At 45.6% G+C, this 18,405-nt stretch overlaps 1 long non-coding RNA gene across 1 annotated transcript in view; it reads left to right on the forward strand.

Annotated features, from left to right (window-relative positions):
- The first annotated feature begins 18,271 nt into the window (after window positions 1–18,271).
- LOC142503437 (uncharacterized) overlaps window positions 18,272–18,405 on the forward strand; it is a 24,254-nt gene continuing 24,120 nt past the window's right edge. Inside the window, exon 1 of the long non-coding RNA XR_012804020.1 lies at window positions 18,272–18,405. This exon is cut by the window's right edge and continues 2 nt beyond it. This is a non-coding gene — a long non-coding RNA (uncharacterized LOC142503437).

Consider the following 18,405-nt stretch of genomic DNA (forward strand, 5'->3'; position numbering starts at 1 on the left):
CCTTGGTGTGCCCCGAACCCAAAGATACACCTAAGTACCCGATCATCCTAGGCATGAATGCGGACATTGTGCAAGCTGTCATCCGGGCCTACCTACACGAAGCTAATGAACTGCCCATGTCCAGCCTACAGTTGCAGCTAGTCCAGGTAGATTCAGCTCCCCCTCGGAGGACTTCGGGCTGTTGTTCTGCGGGCGGGGAGGGTTGACCAGACTCTTACCCGGCGGGACGCAGAGGGTACCCGCCTGGTGTGCCTACGCTGAACGAGTAGATGAGGAGCAGCTGTTTTCTTTAGAAAGCACACCCGAAGAAGATGTCCGCCGAGGATATCGGCTAGTGCCGGAATTCCGGGATTGCCAACTGCCATTCCCTGTCGAATTTACGTGATGGTGCAGAATCTTTCACCCTTCCCCATGGCCATCAACGCGGGACAGCGAAAAGGGAGAATTTACCCCATCAGCTCGGTGGGCGAAGCCGTACAGGTAAAGACTACCCGAGTGGATGAAACCGGATCGCCGTTAGATTTTGACTTTGGTTCATCCGGACTGACGGATGCTTGGAAAGAACGATTACGAGTACAGCTGGACGAAAGACGATCAGTATTCTCTACTAGTGAAATGGATGTGGGGTGTAGCCGCAACGCCCAACACACCATTCGGATGACTGATACCAAACCCTTCCGGGAGCGTTCCCGTCGGCTAGCCCCTAGGGACGTAGAGGATGTACGAGCGGCGATCAATGAAATGGAAGAGGCCGGAATTGTCACGGAATCACAAAGCCCTTACGCCTCACCCATAGTGGTCGTGCGAAAAAAGAATGGGACCGTGCGGTTATGTGTTGACTACTGGACGTTGAACAATCGAACGGTACCGGACCAGTACAGGCATACCCCGCATTAACGTACGCAATGGGACCGGAGCATGTATGTAAAGTGAAAATGTACTTAAAGTGAAGCACTACCTTTCTCCACTTATCGATGCATGTACTGTACTGCAATCGTCATATACGTGCATAACTGATGTAAATAACGCATTTGTAAAAGGCTCTATAGTCTCCCCGCTTGCGCACAGCTTCGGTGCAGGTAGGGAGCCGGTATTGCTGTTAAGGACGTGCTGACAGGCGCATGCGTGAGCTGCCGTTTTCCTATTGAGCGATATGTACTTACTCGCAAGTGTACTTAAAGTGAGTGTCCTTAAAGCGGGGTGTGCCTGTATAATCTTCCCCCTCATAGAAGAAATCTAGGATACCCTACATGGGAGCCAATGGTTCAGTGTACTGGACCTTCAGTCCGGCTACTATCAAGTATCTATGAGCCCGGAGGATCAAGAGAAGACGGCGTTTGTTTGCCCCCTAGGGTTCTATCAATTCACCCGTATGCCCCAAGGTATATGTGGTGCCCCCGCCACCTTCCAGCGGCTAATGGAGAAGACTCTAGGTGACTTGAACCCCCGAGAATGCCTCGTGTATTTAGACGACATCATAGTCTTCGGGAAAACCCTGGAAGAGCACGAGGCTCGACTCTTGAAAGTACTTGACCGATTAGCGCAAGAAGGGCTCAAACTCTCCTTGGATAAATGCCGTTTCTGCTGAACATCGGTGACTTACGTGGGACACATCGTGTCTTGCGAGGGAATTGCCACGGACCCCGCCAAGATAGAAGCTGTTGTAAATTGGCCCCGCCCTGACAATGTGGGGGAGTTGCGATCGTTCCTGGGGTTCTGCGGCTACTATCGCAGGTTTGTGGAGGGATACTCCCGACGGGCCAAAGCCCTCAATGGCCTCCTCAAAATATATCCGGAGGACACAGGCCGGAAGGCTACACCTGCCCGACAGTCCTTCGGGGACAAATAGACACCCGAGTGTGAACAAGCCTTTATGGATCTGAAACAGAGTCTGACTGCAGCCCCTTTGCTGGCCTATGCCAACCCTGAACAACCATATATATTACATGTAGATGCTAGCCTCAACGGCCTAGGAGCCGTATTACATCAAAAATATCCCGAGGGATTGCGACCTGTAGCATATATCAGCCGCAGTCTTACTGTCAGTGAGCAGAACTACCCCATGCACAAACTCGAGTTCTTGGCCCTCAAGTGGGCCATTGTGGACAAACTTCGTGATTACTTGTACGGTGTGTCGTTCGAGGTGCGGACCGACAATAATCCCCTCACCTACATCATGACCTCTGCCAAACTCGACGCGGCCGGGCATCGCTGGTTGGCCGCTCCATTCAATTACACTTTCACCTTGAAATACAAGCCAGGCCCACTGAACATTGGAGTGGACGCCCTGTCTAGGCGACCAGGGCTGGCCACTACCCCCGATGAAGATCAGTGGGAAGAAATTCCGGGACCCGGAATAAGGGTCCTATGTTGTACAGCTGCCATAGTCAATGACCAAGTGGCATTCTCTGAATTACGAGTGGCTGACTCTCTAGGGTGTACGGCAAACGCTATCCCAGAAGCCTATCGAGACCCCAGTGGTATGCATGTTACTCCAGACAAGATCATAGCCTGGAAAGATATGGTACGATACCAAGAACAAGACCCGGTCGCAGGGGCCATTCGTTATGCCATCCGACAAAATCCCCGGCCCTCCTCCGACAGGCCCCGGGGGATGTAGGAGGTCTACTAATGCGGGAAGCTGACAAATTTGAAATACGAGACAATTTGCTATACCGAGTTGTGGAGTATCATAATCACCCGAATAGACGACAACTAGTACTGCCAAAAAGACTACAGTACTTGGTGCTGAAGGCTCTACACGAGGAACACGGCCATTTGGGGGTAGACTAGTGAGAGATAGGTTTTTCTGGCCAAAAATGAGAGAAGCAGTAGAGCACCACTGCCGACGGTGTGTGCGGTGTATTCAGAGGAAGACTTTACCCACCAGGGCCGCCCCAATGGGCCACTTAAAAAGTACGAGACCCATGGACTTAGTATGTATGGACTTCTTGTGCATCGAACCTGATAGCCGTGGCATAGGGAATGTGTTGGTCGTCACGGATCATTATACCCGATACGCCCAGGCCTTTCCAACCAAAGATCAAAAAGCCATTACGGTGGCCAAGGTGCTCTGGGAGAAGTACTTCATGCATTATGGGCTTCCTCAACGCCTCCACTCCGATCAAGGAAGAGACTTCGAAAGCAAGTTAATCAAAGAACTGCTGAAACTCTTACATATCAATAAGTTCCGCACTACTCCATACCACCCTGAAGGGGATGCACTGTCGGAACGATTCAACCGCACCTTACTAGACATGTTAGGCACGTTAACAGGGGTGGAAAAGACTGAATGGAGTCGGCATGTGGAAACATTAGTGCATGCTTACAATTGCACGCGACACAACTCCACCGGGTTCTCACCCAACTTTCTCATGTTCGGCCGAGAAGCTAGACTGCCTGTGGACATACGGTTGAGAGTCTCCACCGGTGGAGTGCATAATACTACACATTTCCGCTATGTGCAGCGATTGCAAGAGAATCTGCAACGGGCTTACCTACAAGCCGAGAAGCCTACCGAAAAGCTGAATGCCGGGAATAAAAGGCGGTATGATCATAAAGTTAAACACAGAGACATTAAACCTGGCGATGCAGTGCTTCTCCGTAACCTGGGAGTACCAGGGAAACATAAGTTGGCTGACCGATGGCGGGAGGGAGTGTATGAGGTAGCCTCTCAAATGCCCGGCCTTCCAGTCTACCGCATTAAAGACTCGGAGGGCCGGGTGAAGACCTGGCATCGGAATCATTTACTCCCTATTCCCCGAGTAGAGGAGGGGGATGTAGAATGGCCGTCATCCTCGTTGGATGGGGAGATATCCACGGAAGAAGAAGAGTCAGGGAACTCCGATGTTCCGGAAGATCCACAAGAGGGAACACATTCACATGTCTTAGGCAGGTCTGCAACCCTGCCTTTCACCATTATCCCCAGCATACAGTGCTTCCACTGCAGCAAGGGATTCTGGGAAATGACATGCAAATGAGGAGAGAGAGAGAGAGAGAGAGAGAGAGGGAGAGAGAGAGAGAGAGAGAGAGAGATTTGGGTTCTGAACTTACAGGGGCTGTGTGCTGAACAGATTGTATACACACAAGATGATATATTCATAAATGGGGATACGATTTTAGCCAAAGGAGGCTAAATAATATGCCCAGGACATACTTGAAAACGAGAGGTAACTCTCAATGTATTACTTCCTGGTAAAATATTTTATATAAATAAATAAATATAAATAAAATAAGTTGCTTATAATAATACGAAACTAACATCTCACAAATTTGCTGAAAAACGTGCTAATGCACTATTATTCACTATTATTCACCTGGGTGCTTAAAAATGTCACAGTATTTCTGTAACGCTCTTCCTACGTCTACAAAAAAATGGAAGCCTAGAAATCCCAAATAAGTGAGCTGCTTTACTAGGGCCGATCCTTCCCGACATTCACCAGGACATATTACAAGGACCGTAAATGTTTTTCACATTTACAGCATTTAACAAACAGACGTAGAACTTTCCCTGCCCGAAGTGCCATTATCACCATGATTTCACATCCCCTGCTGAAACAGCTAATCAGCTTATTTAGGTGTTAATGAAACTTCTTTGAAATGATTCAATATTCATATAACTACACACGTTCATAAACCCAGTCTCCTCTTGATGAGAAACGTTCCACTGTATGACTGAATTTTGATTATCTCTTGATTTCAGACTTTGCCTGCATCAATGTTCCATTAAGAAATTGTAAAAAGACGACATTTTAAGTAGTGAAGCCCATTTTCTATATAAGGGGAAATTCTTTATGAATCACCACCACAGACTGTTACAGGGTTTTAATTGTAATCGTTGTGGGCAGTTTTTTTCAAGCAGTAAGCTTCATTTTACTCTGAAGGCTTGAAGTAAACAAAAAAAAGTGTGTGTGCCGAGCACGCGCATTTTAAGGGAAACTTCTTTGTGTTTTGTCACTGTTTTATCACAGAAATTGCATTTGTGATGGTGATGTTTTTAATTAAAAATCAAAACACAATTTCAGTGCCAAAACACAAAGAAGTTTGACTTAGAATGCGCATGCGTGGCACACACACACCCTGTTTGACCTATTTGCACTTCTATATGTATAGTAACTGTGAATTCCTCATGTGCATGTGTGTTTGTCTCTGTGTGCGTGTGTGTGTCTGTGTGTGCATCTGTGTGTGTGCATCTGTGTGTGCGTGCATCTCTGTGTGTGTGTGTGTTCGTCTCTGTGTGTGTGTGTGTGTGTTCGTCTCTGTGTGTGTGTGTGTGTGTGTCTCTGTGTGTGTATTTGTTTGTGTGTGTCTCTGTGTGCGTGTGTGTCTGTCTGTGTGTGTCTGTGGGGGGGGGGGAGGAGTGTGTCTCAGTGTGTGTGTCTCTGTGTGCGTGTGTGTCTGTGTGTGGGGGGCTGTGTGTGTCTCGGTCTGTGTATCTGTGTGTGTTAGGGTTACCAGGTGTCCGGTTTTCAATCGGACAGGGCAGTAATTCTGATGCCTGTCCGGTACAAAATCGAAGGTAATACCGGACACATATGTGCCCGGTATTACCATGGCAACCCAAGTGTGTGTGTGTGGGGGGGGGTGTCTGTGTGTGTGTGTATGTGTGTCTCTTTGTGTGTGTGTGTGTGTGTGTGTTTGTCTGTGTGGGTGGGGGCTGTGTGTCTGTGTGTGTGGAGGGGGGGTGTCAGTGTGTGTCTCTCTGTGTGTGTGTTGGGGGGGGGGTGTCTGTGAATGTGTGTGTCTGTGTGTGTCTGTGTGGGTGGGGGCAGTGTGTGGGGTGTGTGTCCGTGTATGTGTGTCCGTGTGTGTATGGGGTGGGGGGGATGGGGGGGTGTAGTCTGTGAAAATGCCTTTCACTCCTGTGTCTCAGGCGCCAGACATATATTGGAAGCTTATCGGCTCACAGGCTGCCCATCGTTCGCTATAATGTAATTGTAGCCATGCATGTAAAATGGTCTGCAGTTGTCTCTCCTGCTGGCAGTAAACCTGGTAAGTTACAGGGATGCCAGCAGTAATCATGGAGGTTTGCCCTCACACCCTGGTGAGGTGCCCTATGTATGGATGGGAGTGGCTACATGCTCTGAGTCCACAGTTGGTGACATCAGAGATGTGCCTGTTTCCTGAGGTATATAAGGCACAGCACTGCCCAAAGTTAGTTGTTGGAGGGAGAGAGCTGGAGAGAGTTACAGGAACAAGTGTGTGTTGAGACTTGGGAAATGAAGGGCTCACTAGTGCAGTAACTAGTGGCCGTTTCTACATCAAGCCTGACAAGACCACACTGTGTCCAGGGACCTGGCACAGGGGTGATCTCCCTACGGGGAGAGGGGATCCCACTACATTGGGAGGGCGTACCTTTTCAAGGGACAGTATAGCGAGATGTACGGCTGAGCTACACGCTGCAAGGGGCAGTCTGTCCATACCATCATCAATAAAGATGCCCTGTTCAAAGACAACCCCACTGTTTGAGTGTGAAGTTACTCTCCAGTGGAAGGCACCACCAAGAAGGAGTTCCTCATCAGACCCATCTCCCTGCGGATGCAGAGATCCTGATGAGGTGGAGGCGCTGCACGTGATATAGGTAGGACTCACACACTATCTCAGCTGCCTGTCTGGGTTGGCAATCCCCGAATACCATCAAGCGGGAGACTCAGGAGTGCTGTTGCCGACAGGTGCACCACCAGACACGACCATGTAATGGGGGCTGGATAGACCACAGGGGCCAATATGAGATTGGGTGGGGGCCCAAGACCCGTTACATAATTATAAAGCGCTTTGTTTCCCATTGAGAGAAAAGCGGTATATGAAATAAAGTTATTATTTTTTAAAACACCCACTTTGAAAAGAAAAACATGACATTTGGACAAATCTTTTATCTTTGTTGGTATTGTATTTTTAGTTATATCATGGCAACCATGTACATACACAGTGCTGTACAGAGATAATATACAGGACATCGCTGGAAATAATACAAATACATGCATAATAACGGAATAAAAGCACTTACCTCTATGTTGTATACAAAAAATTAAAGGAAATCTTTTACAATATTTTGACCAAAAACCCAGCCACCTTGTGCAGTTTTCCTGCATTTTATACAAGCCGCAAGAAAGGTGATGTTGGTGGATGTCACGTTAGACCAGGACGATTTACACGGGATCGCAAACACCAGACAGAATACAAATCGTTTAATGCAAAACTATATAAAAGGAATGGGATGATAAAACACCTATATAGTTGTTTTATCGCCCCATTCATTTTATATAGTTTTGCATTAAACGATTTGTATTTTAAATCATACCATTTCTCCGCCGAGTTTATTTGGGGTATCTCCTGTCATAATAAGTTATCATTTATCTCCTAATTATTACACCATCTGCAGTTGTGCAGCTATGCCCTGTGATGCGTGTGTGGGTACCAGAGCGCATGCTATGTGGGGGCTCCTCTGCCTCCACCTGGATGCAGTGCTTATCAGTCCTTCTGTTTCTACGATTAACCCCTCTCCCCTAGTGCGCCCAGGGTTACCACCACTCCAGGTTTGACCCGGAGACTACGGGGTTACCTGTGAAATCTACGGGCGGAGCCTCGGCTCTCACCGGCGGCAGCATCATCCAGAGGCATCTCCCCCTGCAGGGGCCCGTCAACATGGCTTCGCGATGTCAAAAGGCGTCTCATTGCCATGACAATGGGATGTGAGGTCGCGGCGCAATACGGCATCACGCCATGGCAACGCGACACCGCAGGCCGTCCCAATGTCATGGCAACTTGACACGAAATCACGTGACGTCACATTGTTATGGCAACGCAGCACCATGTGACGTCGCTGAGCCATGTTGACGGGACCTTGCAGATTCCTGGAGATGCCGCGGCCGCTGAAGGTAAGAAAGTAAATATATAAATAACATAAATAAATGTAAAAAATGACATTTAATTGCAAAACGTCTCCGGGTTAGTCTTCAATAGAGGGTGGCAACCCTGAGTGCACCTACCACACTCTTCCCATGTAGGACTGCTGGTATCCCCCTTTTTGGTTTTGGTTTATGGGATACGCACCCTCCTTTCTACTTTTTTGATACCTACAGTAGTGCTCTTCCAGTTTTTCTTCTTCTCTACTACCATACCGGCAGACGCAGGACAGGAGGCTGCTACTTGTGTTCGTTGCGCAAGTCCTAGAGAATTGTTTTAAGTGACCTGATTTTAGCACGTTTAATAAAACCTTATACCATTTACACTCTGGAGCCCGCGCTGTCCCTTTTTGTTTTTCAGAAGTATCGAGGAAGGTGGTTGTTCCTGTGGATAGCTGCTCGGGAGCTCCAGTGGTTTTATTTCTATTTTTTGAGATTTTAGGTTTTATCTACATTTTTTATTTTTGGCTTTCCCTAGTTCCTTGTGTTTCCTTTTCCCCTTTTCCTTGTTGTTTGTTAGTCAGTTATATGTTGTTTGTATCATCTGGCATTTTTAAACAGTGTTGTCTCTCAAGTCCTAATATTGGCAAGATTTGTATCTAGTAGTTATCCTTTTACGAGTAACTGATCTATTTCATCGTTTCTTTTTATTATTTTTTACTCTTATTATTGACTGTTTAATTTTATTGTTTTGTGGATCTATCTAAATTTACATTTGATGCGCTGTAATTTTATGTTTTGTTTTTTTTACATTTATTAAAGATTGCTTTGGAATAAGTGTTGTATTCTTGTCCTCTAAATTCCTAGTGTTCAGCAGGACAATATACCTGCCAGAATTCTGTATACATGTGAATTGTATGCAACAAAAAAATCCATTATTATGGCGTGACCATTTTACATACTTTTTTAGTGAGGGCAACAGATATAATCAGAGCATGACCTTAACGGATTCTAAAAGCCAGAAGAAATGAAAAGAATAATATCACTTTTTAAAGAACTCAATGTTTAAAAAAACAATTCAGATTTATTTCCCATGGGGGAATGGGATTGTTTTACACTTATTGGCTGTTACAGCAAACATCCCCTTGTGCTTTTTGCTGTACTCTGTCGCAATGCCCTCTGCTACTGAGGAGGGGGTCTTTTAATGTAAATGTCAACTGTCTGCAAGCAAATAACAAACAAATAAACTTGAATTTCCTTTTTGTTAAATGAAATTGAATGCGTGGATGTTGCTGTTCCCTGATTAAAGTTGTAGTAACTTTTCCCAGGAACAGGCTGAATTCCTCTACAGGGAGACGGGATTTGCTGAACGAATCACCTGCTTCCTTCTGGCTCCCAGCTGTTTCCGTTTTGCCTCCAATTGAGTCTTTGCCATTCATTACAGATTTTTTTTTCTCTTAGCCAAGTGCACACAGGATCTCCAGCCATATTTCCTCATCTTTCCTGGATGAAGTCATGCTCCTGGGCAATGAGAAGAAAGTCCACAAGTTATAATGCGTTTGCAGAATGCCTTCGCCAATAACTGAAGGACATCTGCTAAAGCACACATCTCCAGCTTCCTTGTGCTGTAAAATAATAAGTACATATATTCAATGTGTGAATGAATATGAATATAATAAAGTCAACTTTATTTTGGACTGAGAACACAATATCATTGTAAATCAAACCTGAAGGCTGCTAGTCCTCTTCTAATTCCTGTTACACAAGAATTCCCTCTTTCCTATTGCTCCACGTACATCAAAAAGGTGGTGTGTCCATTTTTTTCCATGTCTTATTGTTTTCTTCCCACCTCTGTGAAACTAGATGTTTCCAGTTATGTGTGTTTCTCGTGTAGCGGGGTACCCTTTGACTACTATTCTGCCCTTGGGCTGTCATTAAACCCTGGTATTATCAGGTTGCCAGTAGTTGGGACAACGGGTTGCCCCCCTTCTGGCTGTACTTAAGGGCAGGACCGCCCTAAAGTTGGGAGGTTGTTCCTTCCCTCTGAGGAAAGCAGGTCACACAACTGGGAGCCTGAGATTGGGGCCTTCCCATGTGCTCTTCCCTCTGGGTGAGAGTGAGTGTAGACCATACCTCTGCCTAAGCTAGGGAGGTGGGGAAGAGCTAGGATGCGGGTGCCCTTGGCCTGTAGTGGTGGTCCAGGGACCATCCTCCGGTGAATCCTGAGAGACTGTTAGGCAGATCCTGCCTTGTTATAGTAATAAAATCATTCCTGTTTGCAATATACCTCCTGCCTGGTGCGTGACCTTACTGGGGGGAGAGGTAATAAGTTCTACAGTGGGAGATCACCTTCAGCTCCTGGAGCCTATGGCAAATGGAGGCGCTGCACTGCCAAGGAGATATGTTGGGTATGAACCCCAGAAGCCTGTTCCTGTGTCCCCACTACCATCAGCGGACGACTCAGCCATCCCGTTGCCAGCAGGTATATGTACCTTACACCCTATAATGGCCCCTATCTGCGATTGGGTGGGGGAAACACAGTTACACTCGCTACCAATCAAGTACACACACATACTGTATTTGCAAATCTCTGGGATCAGTACATCCCAAAGACTCTCAATAGTTGTGTGCAAATAAGGGATGTCTTAAGTAACTTCATTTTCACCTAAATTATTTCATTAATTCCGTTATAATTAAGGGACCAGAGGTAATCTACATAAACCCCAGATCTTCCCAAAGTAGGGATTTAAATTAATACTTATACTTGGAAGATGGAGTAATTAATTTTAGGAGTGAAAAATATAGGATTTGTTGTTGGGGCTAATACTAATTCTTCCTCAGACATCAAGATGACTATATAAATAGTCGTGAAATTCTTTGCTACCTGAAGAAAAAGTCTAAACTTTCTGGGCATAGCAAAGGTTCACAGGTCCAAATCTTGGAAAAGTCAACTAAGATTAATTCTTTAAAAATTGATCAAATAAATACTCATTGCAATTAAGCAATTCTAATAATATATAACCTTATAATGCACAAAGTTTAATAAGAAACAGAAATATTAGTAATAGTATTATATAAATAAACTTGACTTCCTCTAATGGATGCCAAGGGCAGAATAATTGATTCACTGGTGCTGCATCCAAGGGTAACCAATGTCTTACACTAGAAATGCAAAGGGTTTCCTATGTGAGGGACCGTTCAAATCTGAGTGGGGTGTGTGACTGAGACAGACGGAGTACATGTAATTGTATTGACTATATCAGTGCTTTAGGTGAAGCAGAGATAAAGCAGCAAAGTACATGGACCAGAGAGGCTGGTAAAGTTACTAGCACTATTTAAGGATCTTGAGTGTGTTTAAGAGACACAAATTTAAGGATTTTCTGAATAATAAACTGAGAGAAGGCAAATGGGTAACCATTGTATCCTGACTATCAACATTATATATGCATGCAATGTACAGTAATACTTCTTTTGCATACATTAAATAATACTAAATCAGAACAATAACAAATTATTATCCTAAACAATAAGAATATTAATGAGGAAAGAGTTCTAAAGTAATAGAAGTGAGTGGGAATGTCCGGATAGTGTGATAGGATGTGAGAGATAACAAGAAGAGGACTTGACAAGATAAGTAGTCAGCTTGAGATAAGACGCATTACAGGAAAAATATTCTGAACTTCATAAGTAGTGTTAATGCAAAAGATTAGAGGTGGGGTATAGGGTGTTGAAAGGGTGACGGAGCATAGGGTCTCAGAGAAAAGTATGTATTGCAAAATTCCTAGGAGAAAGCTGTAAACAATCTCAGAGTCATAAAGATTATTCTGACTGCAAAATCTTACTATAATTTGGTTGGAGAAAGCTGGTAGAGAACAAGGCCAAGGAATCAAGATTACAGTGGTCAGATAGAATATGATGAGGGCATCTACCTCTGTGCTCTCCTCCCTCTTCTCTCTGCTCCGCCACAGACTCTGACAACCTGGTCAGGAAGTACAACTCTGCCCTATCCTTCGCTCGATCTATATGCCCCGCTTTTTCTCTGCTGCTCTCACCCTTCTAACCCCAGACCCTGGCTAAACTGCCCCACACATATGCTGCGTTCCTGCACTCGATCCTCTAAATGCCTCTGGAGGAAATCTCACACTCTCGCAGACTTCCTTCACTATAAATTGTTCCTATCCTGTTGTAACTCTGCCCTCTCTCGGGCTAAACAAACCTACTTTTCCTCACTAATCAACACTCACAAGTCTAACCCACGCCGACTCTTCTCTGTCTTTGACTCTCTACTCAGACCACCCTCTGCTGCCTGTTCCTCCTCCATCTCACCTCAGGATTTTGCTGAATATTTCAAGGAAAAGGTGGAATCCATACGTCAGGACATCCCCTCTGTATCCTCTTCCCATCCTACACCTCATCCTAACTCTCCTGCCTTCTTGACTCTTTTTCCTTTGTCACGGTGGAGGACGTGTTGCTGCTGATCTCCGGTTCTCCCACTAAGGCTACAGCCCCAGTACTCACTGTTGCACACGCGCCTGGCAGGATGGTGGCGTGTGCACGTGTGAAAGCCATGATCTGCGGTCTCACCACTCAATGAATCTCTGCCATGGGATGTGCGTTGAGGGCATGGCCAGTATGTAACATCCTTTTCAGCGTTCTGATTGGCTGCTATTTCCTTCTTTATGATTGGCTTGAGAAACTCTGCCCTATGATTGGTTGTCACTGACCCACGTGACGCTGTCGCTAGTTGTAAACACAATTTTCTTGTCTTCTGAAAATCTCGTCGTGCAACACGGCTGCAAATTGTGCATGCCATAGCATGCGCTGCAGCAGGCACTGAGGACCTAGCCTAACTCTTGCCCTCATTACCCCATTCCCTCCCATCCTACTCTAATCCCTATATTCACCTCCTCCCTCTACTATGCTACCTTTCCCACCTCCTTCAAGAAATCAAGTTATACGCTTACTCAAAAACAACAATCTTGACCCTACCTGTCTTTCAAATTATTGCCCTGTCTCCTTCCTGCCTTTTGCCTCTGCACTCCTTGAACGCCTTGTGTTCTCTCGCTTGCTCCATTTTCTCACCACCTAATCTCTCATAGATGCCCTACAATTTTGTTTCCGCACTGTTCTAATAAAGTCTTACACCAGATGTTATAGCGTAATAAACTGTTTTATTTGCAAGTTGCAACCGCACAACATTTCTCACTGCTCACTCCACTGAAACAGCCCTCACCAAAATAACTAATGTTGTCCATGCTGCAAGAGACAACGGTCATTCACATTACACTTTGCTCATACTACTCGACCTCTTAATACTCTTTAATACTCTTCTCCTTCATATTCTCCATACACTTGGTATCACTAACAGAACTCTATCCTGGATCTCCTCTTACCTTTCTGATCGTACTTTCAGTGTCTCGTTTGCTAACACCTCCTCCTCTGTCGATCTCTCTGTGGGGGTACCGCAGGGCTCTGTCCTGGGACCTGTTCTATTTTCTTCTTACACACTCTCTCCAGGTGACCTCATCACATCTTTAGGGTTCAAATATCACCTCAATGCTGATGACACAAATTTACTTTTCAACCCCTGACCTTACACTTGCGGTACAGACCAAAGTCACTGAATGTCTCTCCGCTATACCATCCGGTATGTCCCTACGTCGACTCAAACTTAACATGTGAAAGACGGAGCTCCTCATACTTCCTCCCAAACCTGGCCCTACTGTTCCCTTATACATTACTGTTGGCAGCACTATCATACACCCAGTATCCCAAGCACGCTGCCTAGGGGTCACACTCGACTTCTCTCTCACATTCTCCTCTCACATTCACAATCTAGCTAAAACTTGTAGTTTTTACCTCTCTAAGGGCTGTTATATACAGCATGCGGCCGTGCGGCAGTGCGTGCCTATGCGAACGCGCGTGCACGTACCGCATGCTTTGTGTATGTATACTGTGTGAGTATACAGTGTTTGTGTGTGTATGTATGTGTATGTGTGTATGTGTGTGTGTATGTGTATGTGTGTGTGTGTGTGTGTATGTATGTGTATGTATGTGTGTGTGTATGTGGTGTGTATGTATGTGTGTGTGTGTGTGTATGTGTGTGTGTATGTGTATGTATGTGTGTGTATGTATGTGTATGTATGTGTGTGTGTATGTGGTGTGTATGTATGTGTGTGTGTGTGTGTGTGTGTGTGTGTGTGTGTGTGTGTGTGTGTATATGTATGTGTAATTTATTATTTATTAAAAAAAAAACATTAATAGAAATAATATATTTATTACATTTGTGTAGACACACAAATACATACACACATACATACACACACACACACACACACACATATACATACATACACATGCATACATATATACACACACACACACATATACATACATACACATGCATACATATATACACACACACACACACATACATACACATGCATACATATATACACACACACACATACATACACATGCATACATATATACACACACACATATACACACATACACACACATATACATACATACAGAGCCGGTAGCCGCACGAAAATATGAATTTCTTCATCTTCGCCGCTGTCTGTCGGCTCCCCTCTCCCTGCCGTGCGCATGCGCGGCCCTTGTATAGAAAGGCTGACTAAAATTCCGCGCGCGTGCACGGCGTAGCACGCGCCCGGCACTATAGAACGTGCCTTACATTGCAGAGATTCGCCCTTTCCCCTGTCCCTCCACTACTAAAACTTTAACGCAGGCCCTGATTCTTTCCAGTCTCAACTACTGTAACCTCCTGCTGTCCGGCCTCCCTGCCTCTCACCTGTCTCCCCTGTAGTCTATCCTAAACGCTGCTGCCAGAATCACTCTACTCTTTCCTAAATCTGTCTCAGGGGGGTCTGACTGACCTAGACAGGAAGTCAGGCACATCTTCCTTAAATATCCCAGTTCCTGAGTGGGCCACATCCATCCTACACTGAGCCCACCCTTATACACCCCACACCTAATCCCCCCACCACCCAGGCCCATATCCCCCCAGGGCACATACCTAATCCTCCTACCCCTTAGGCACATATTCCCTCAGGACCCATATCTAATCACATATTTCCAAAAGATCCATACCTCCCCCCTCTCCCAGCCCATACCTCCCAGTCCCATTGCCCCCTCCCCTGGCCTCCTTCCCTCCTCCCTCCTCCTAGGGTCCAAAACGTATCTTGCCCCTCTCAGGGTTCCCTCAGTGCACCGGGGGTGGTGGGGCCCTGCTCCTTTTATGTGCCCTGGGTCCAAATGTTTCTGTTGGGGGCCCTGCATTCAGGAGACTCTTAAGTGAAGCATAATTATTAGGAGTGCATAAAGAAAAGTAGATTTGAGCGTCACTCTCCAAGAGGTGAATTTAAACCCATACAGGATTAGCAAATTGTTTTATAATCTTCCACCTTTTCTAACCATTAGATTTTCAATAATGTTTTCTGAAATCTGTTTGATCTAAGTATCTTAAATGTATTCTTTAATTTTCTAAGGTATTTTTTTCTGTTTCCATTGTTAAGAACCTTCACTCTGCTATAATACAAATGCTACCACATGCAGCACCTATCACCTGAGATCAGACTCCAAAAGACTGTTCATGGTCCCAAGGCTCAACAAAGTATCCGGCCGCTCCTCCTTCTCTTACCGTGCACCCCAAAACTGGAACAATCTACCGGAGACTCTCACATCCACCACCAGTTTAAATTCTTTCAAATCTAAGGCTGTCTCACACTTTAATCTGGTCTGTAACTGTTTCATACGCCCATAATATATATTATCTGTAACTGTGCACGCAATGTCTTGTATATAATGTATACCCTGCTCATTTATGTAACTGTATTTGTAAACATGTATTTCTCATCATAACTCTGTGCCCAGGACATACTTGAAAACGAGAGGTAACTCTCAATGTATTACTTCCTGGTAAAATATTTTATAAATAAATAAAATAAATAAATTTAAATGTACCCTGTAAGTCCTTGATTTGAGTATGGAGGGGCGTCTAGTTTATAATATAGACTTAATGGGTGTCAGGATTCCCCCAAACTCCAGACCAGCACCATCTCTGCAGCCCATTCAACTACCTGAGTACCGCTACCCCATCCATTTACTCAAATGTATTAATACCAGGTGATATTTTTTGTATTTACAAACCCACAGCTATTTATTTTTAAGAAATATGGATCGTTCTCTCCCTTTTTGGTTTTACACTTTGTTTGAACTTTTCTAAAATGAAGCCCAGCAAGCTTTTCCACAATGTTAAACAGCTTGAGGTTTTTTTCATCACGGACAATATCATATAGACCCTGGGAAATATGAGACCTAAGTATCCATCTGTAGGCACATACTTTACCAAAGGAAACTCAGCCGGTATCTTATCACTACAGAATAAGGGCTGATTGCAAAGGGGACCCTGCAAGGAGTGGAGGTGATGAAAGGAACCATACAACTCTACGCTGTTTGAGGCATAAAGCAGAGCAAGGTCTTTATGTTCATCACATAACCCACATTCTTTGTGCTAGATTCACTGAAACCATATCGCCAGCGGTAGAGCAATGATAAAAGGATTGTTATTGCAGAGATATGTCTGCAATATTGTTACCCAGGCTGGCATTAGGTCAATCTTGGTTGTGCATATAATGGTGGCATATATATAGCTCAACCCTGTTATAACGCGATCCGCTACAACGCAAATCCGCTTATAACGCAGTTTGAGCGTGGCTCCCAATTTAGAAGATCTCCTACCTTTCTTAATCCCCTTTTATCTGCTCTTGCTGCCGGTGCCCCTCCTCGGCTCCTGCGTCAAATGACCCCGCGGGGGTCATGTGATGTCATGTCGCCACGTGGGAGGGCTGGGAATGAGGTTATCCGGCTTAGTCCCCAGCACGGCCTGCTCCACTGGCACCAGCACCACCAACTGGATCCCTCAAGCTCATCATCAGCACCAGCTCCTCATCCTCCTCCACAACCTCCGCCACAACCTCCACCGGAGCATCGCCCAGATTCTGCAGCACCACCATGATACACACATACCTCTCTCCGTTAGCTGGTAAGTCCTGCGTGGGGGTGCCACTGCGCCGATGGGTCTGGGACAGCTGGGAGAGTTATCCCAGCTCTCCCCCTACGGCAGACACGGAACCCCCGGATCGTGGCCATTTTTTTCCGCTATCCCCGTTATAACACGGTTGCATTATGTGGACCCCAAGCACCGCATTATAACGGGGTTCAGCTGTATATATATATATATATAAACCAGTAAGCCAATCCACAAGATCTTCACCTCTTGTAGTCCAAGATAAAACGACAACCTCCACCTCCCACCCCTCCCTCTTCAATCCATGTCCATCACTGTCCTTCCATGAGACATCCACAATGTTGATTGCAGAAATGGGTGCCCTGTTCTTGAAGGTCCGTTATCAGTCTTAGCTTCTTTAATCCTTCTTCTTCTTTCTTCTTCTAGCCCAGGGGGCTCAGCTACAGTTCTCAAGTCCCCCCAACAGGTCATGTGTCAGGGTATCCCTCCTTCAGTGCAGGTGGCTCAATCAGTCCCTGCTTCAGTGCAGGTCGCTCAATCAGAGACTCAGTCTCTGAATGAGTCACCTGTGCTTAAGCTGGGATTTCCTGAAAATCTGACCTGTTGGGGGGTGTGAGCACTGGAGTTGAGCCCCCTGTTCTAGCCCATGAATATGTAAGTTTGCGAATTTTCATACCCTATTTGCATAGTGCACAGAAGCGCAAACCTTCAACCAAATCAAATCATAAACTGTTTGGACTTACAATAACGACCTAATGAATATGGGGAGGTGCATAATATGCAACATTTTGGGAGGGGAGTATATCTAAGGAAGTAATAGGCCTAGAGGGGTATAAAGAGGTAATGGTCTGGAGAGGGAATAAGGCGGTATTGAGCCCAAGGAGGTATAAGAGAGAAGGAGTGACTCAGTGAGTGAAGATACTGACTGGCACTGAGTGTGAAGCGGGGGAACCTGGTTCCTCGGTGTCGGCTCCTTGTGACCTTGGGCAAGTCCCTTTATCTCCCTGTGCCTCAGGCACCAACAACATAGATTATAAAATAACCTGGGCAGGGACTGTGTCTGTAACACTTGCAGTGTTTTTCAAGGACTAATTATAAGGGGGGGGTAATTGTCCTAGACAGGGTACAAGGGAGTAATAGGTAAGTGTACTTTAGGGGTAATGCTGGTGGCCGGAGGAATGACCCTAACCTGGCCGGTGAATGCCCTTAAAGGGCGGGTGACTGACCAGGCCCAGGATAACAGTCCAGACTGCCCCCCCCCCGCCCCCTGTTGGCAGAGCTGTCAGAGTTTAATGAGAAGTGTCCTATGCTATTCTATTTATAATAGCTTGGAGCTGGGGATCTGCCTCGTGACGGGAGACGTTGGCAATGCTTGTGGAAATCCTTTTTCAGGAGACATACAGTTTTCATTGAAATGCTAGCACACGTGTTATAAAATAGATTATTCAAAAATGAAGCCTGCATCAAATCAAGGTGCAATCGCCAACCTGAAAACAAGATTTTGTA

Source organism: Ascaphus truei, chromosome 10 (assembly GCF_040206685.1).
Source record: "Ascaphus truei isolate aAscTru1 chromosome 10, aAscTru1.hap1, whole genome shotgun sequence".
In the NCBI taxonomy this organism is placed as follows: domain Eukaryota; kingdom Metazoa; phylum Chordata; class Amphibia; order Anura; family Ascaphidae; genus Ascaphus; species Ascaphus truei.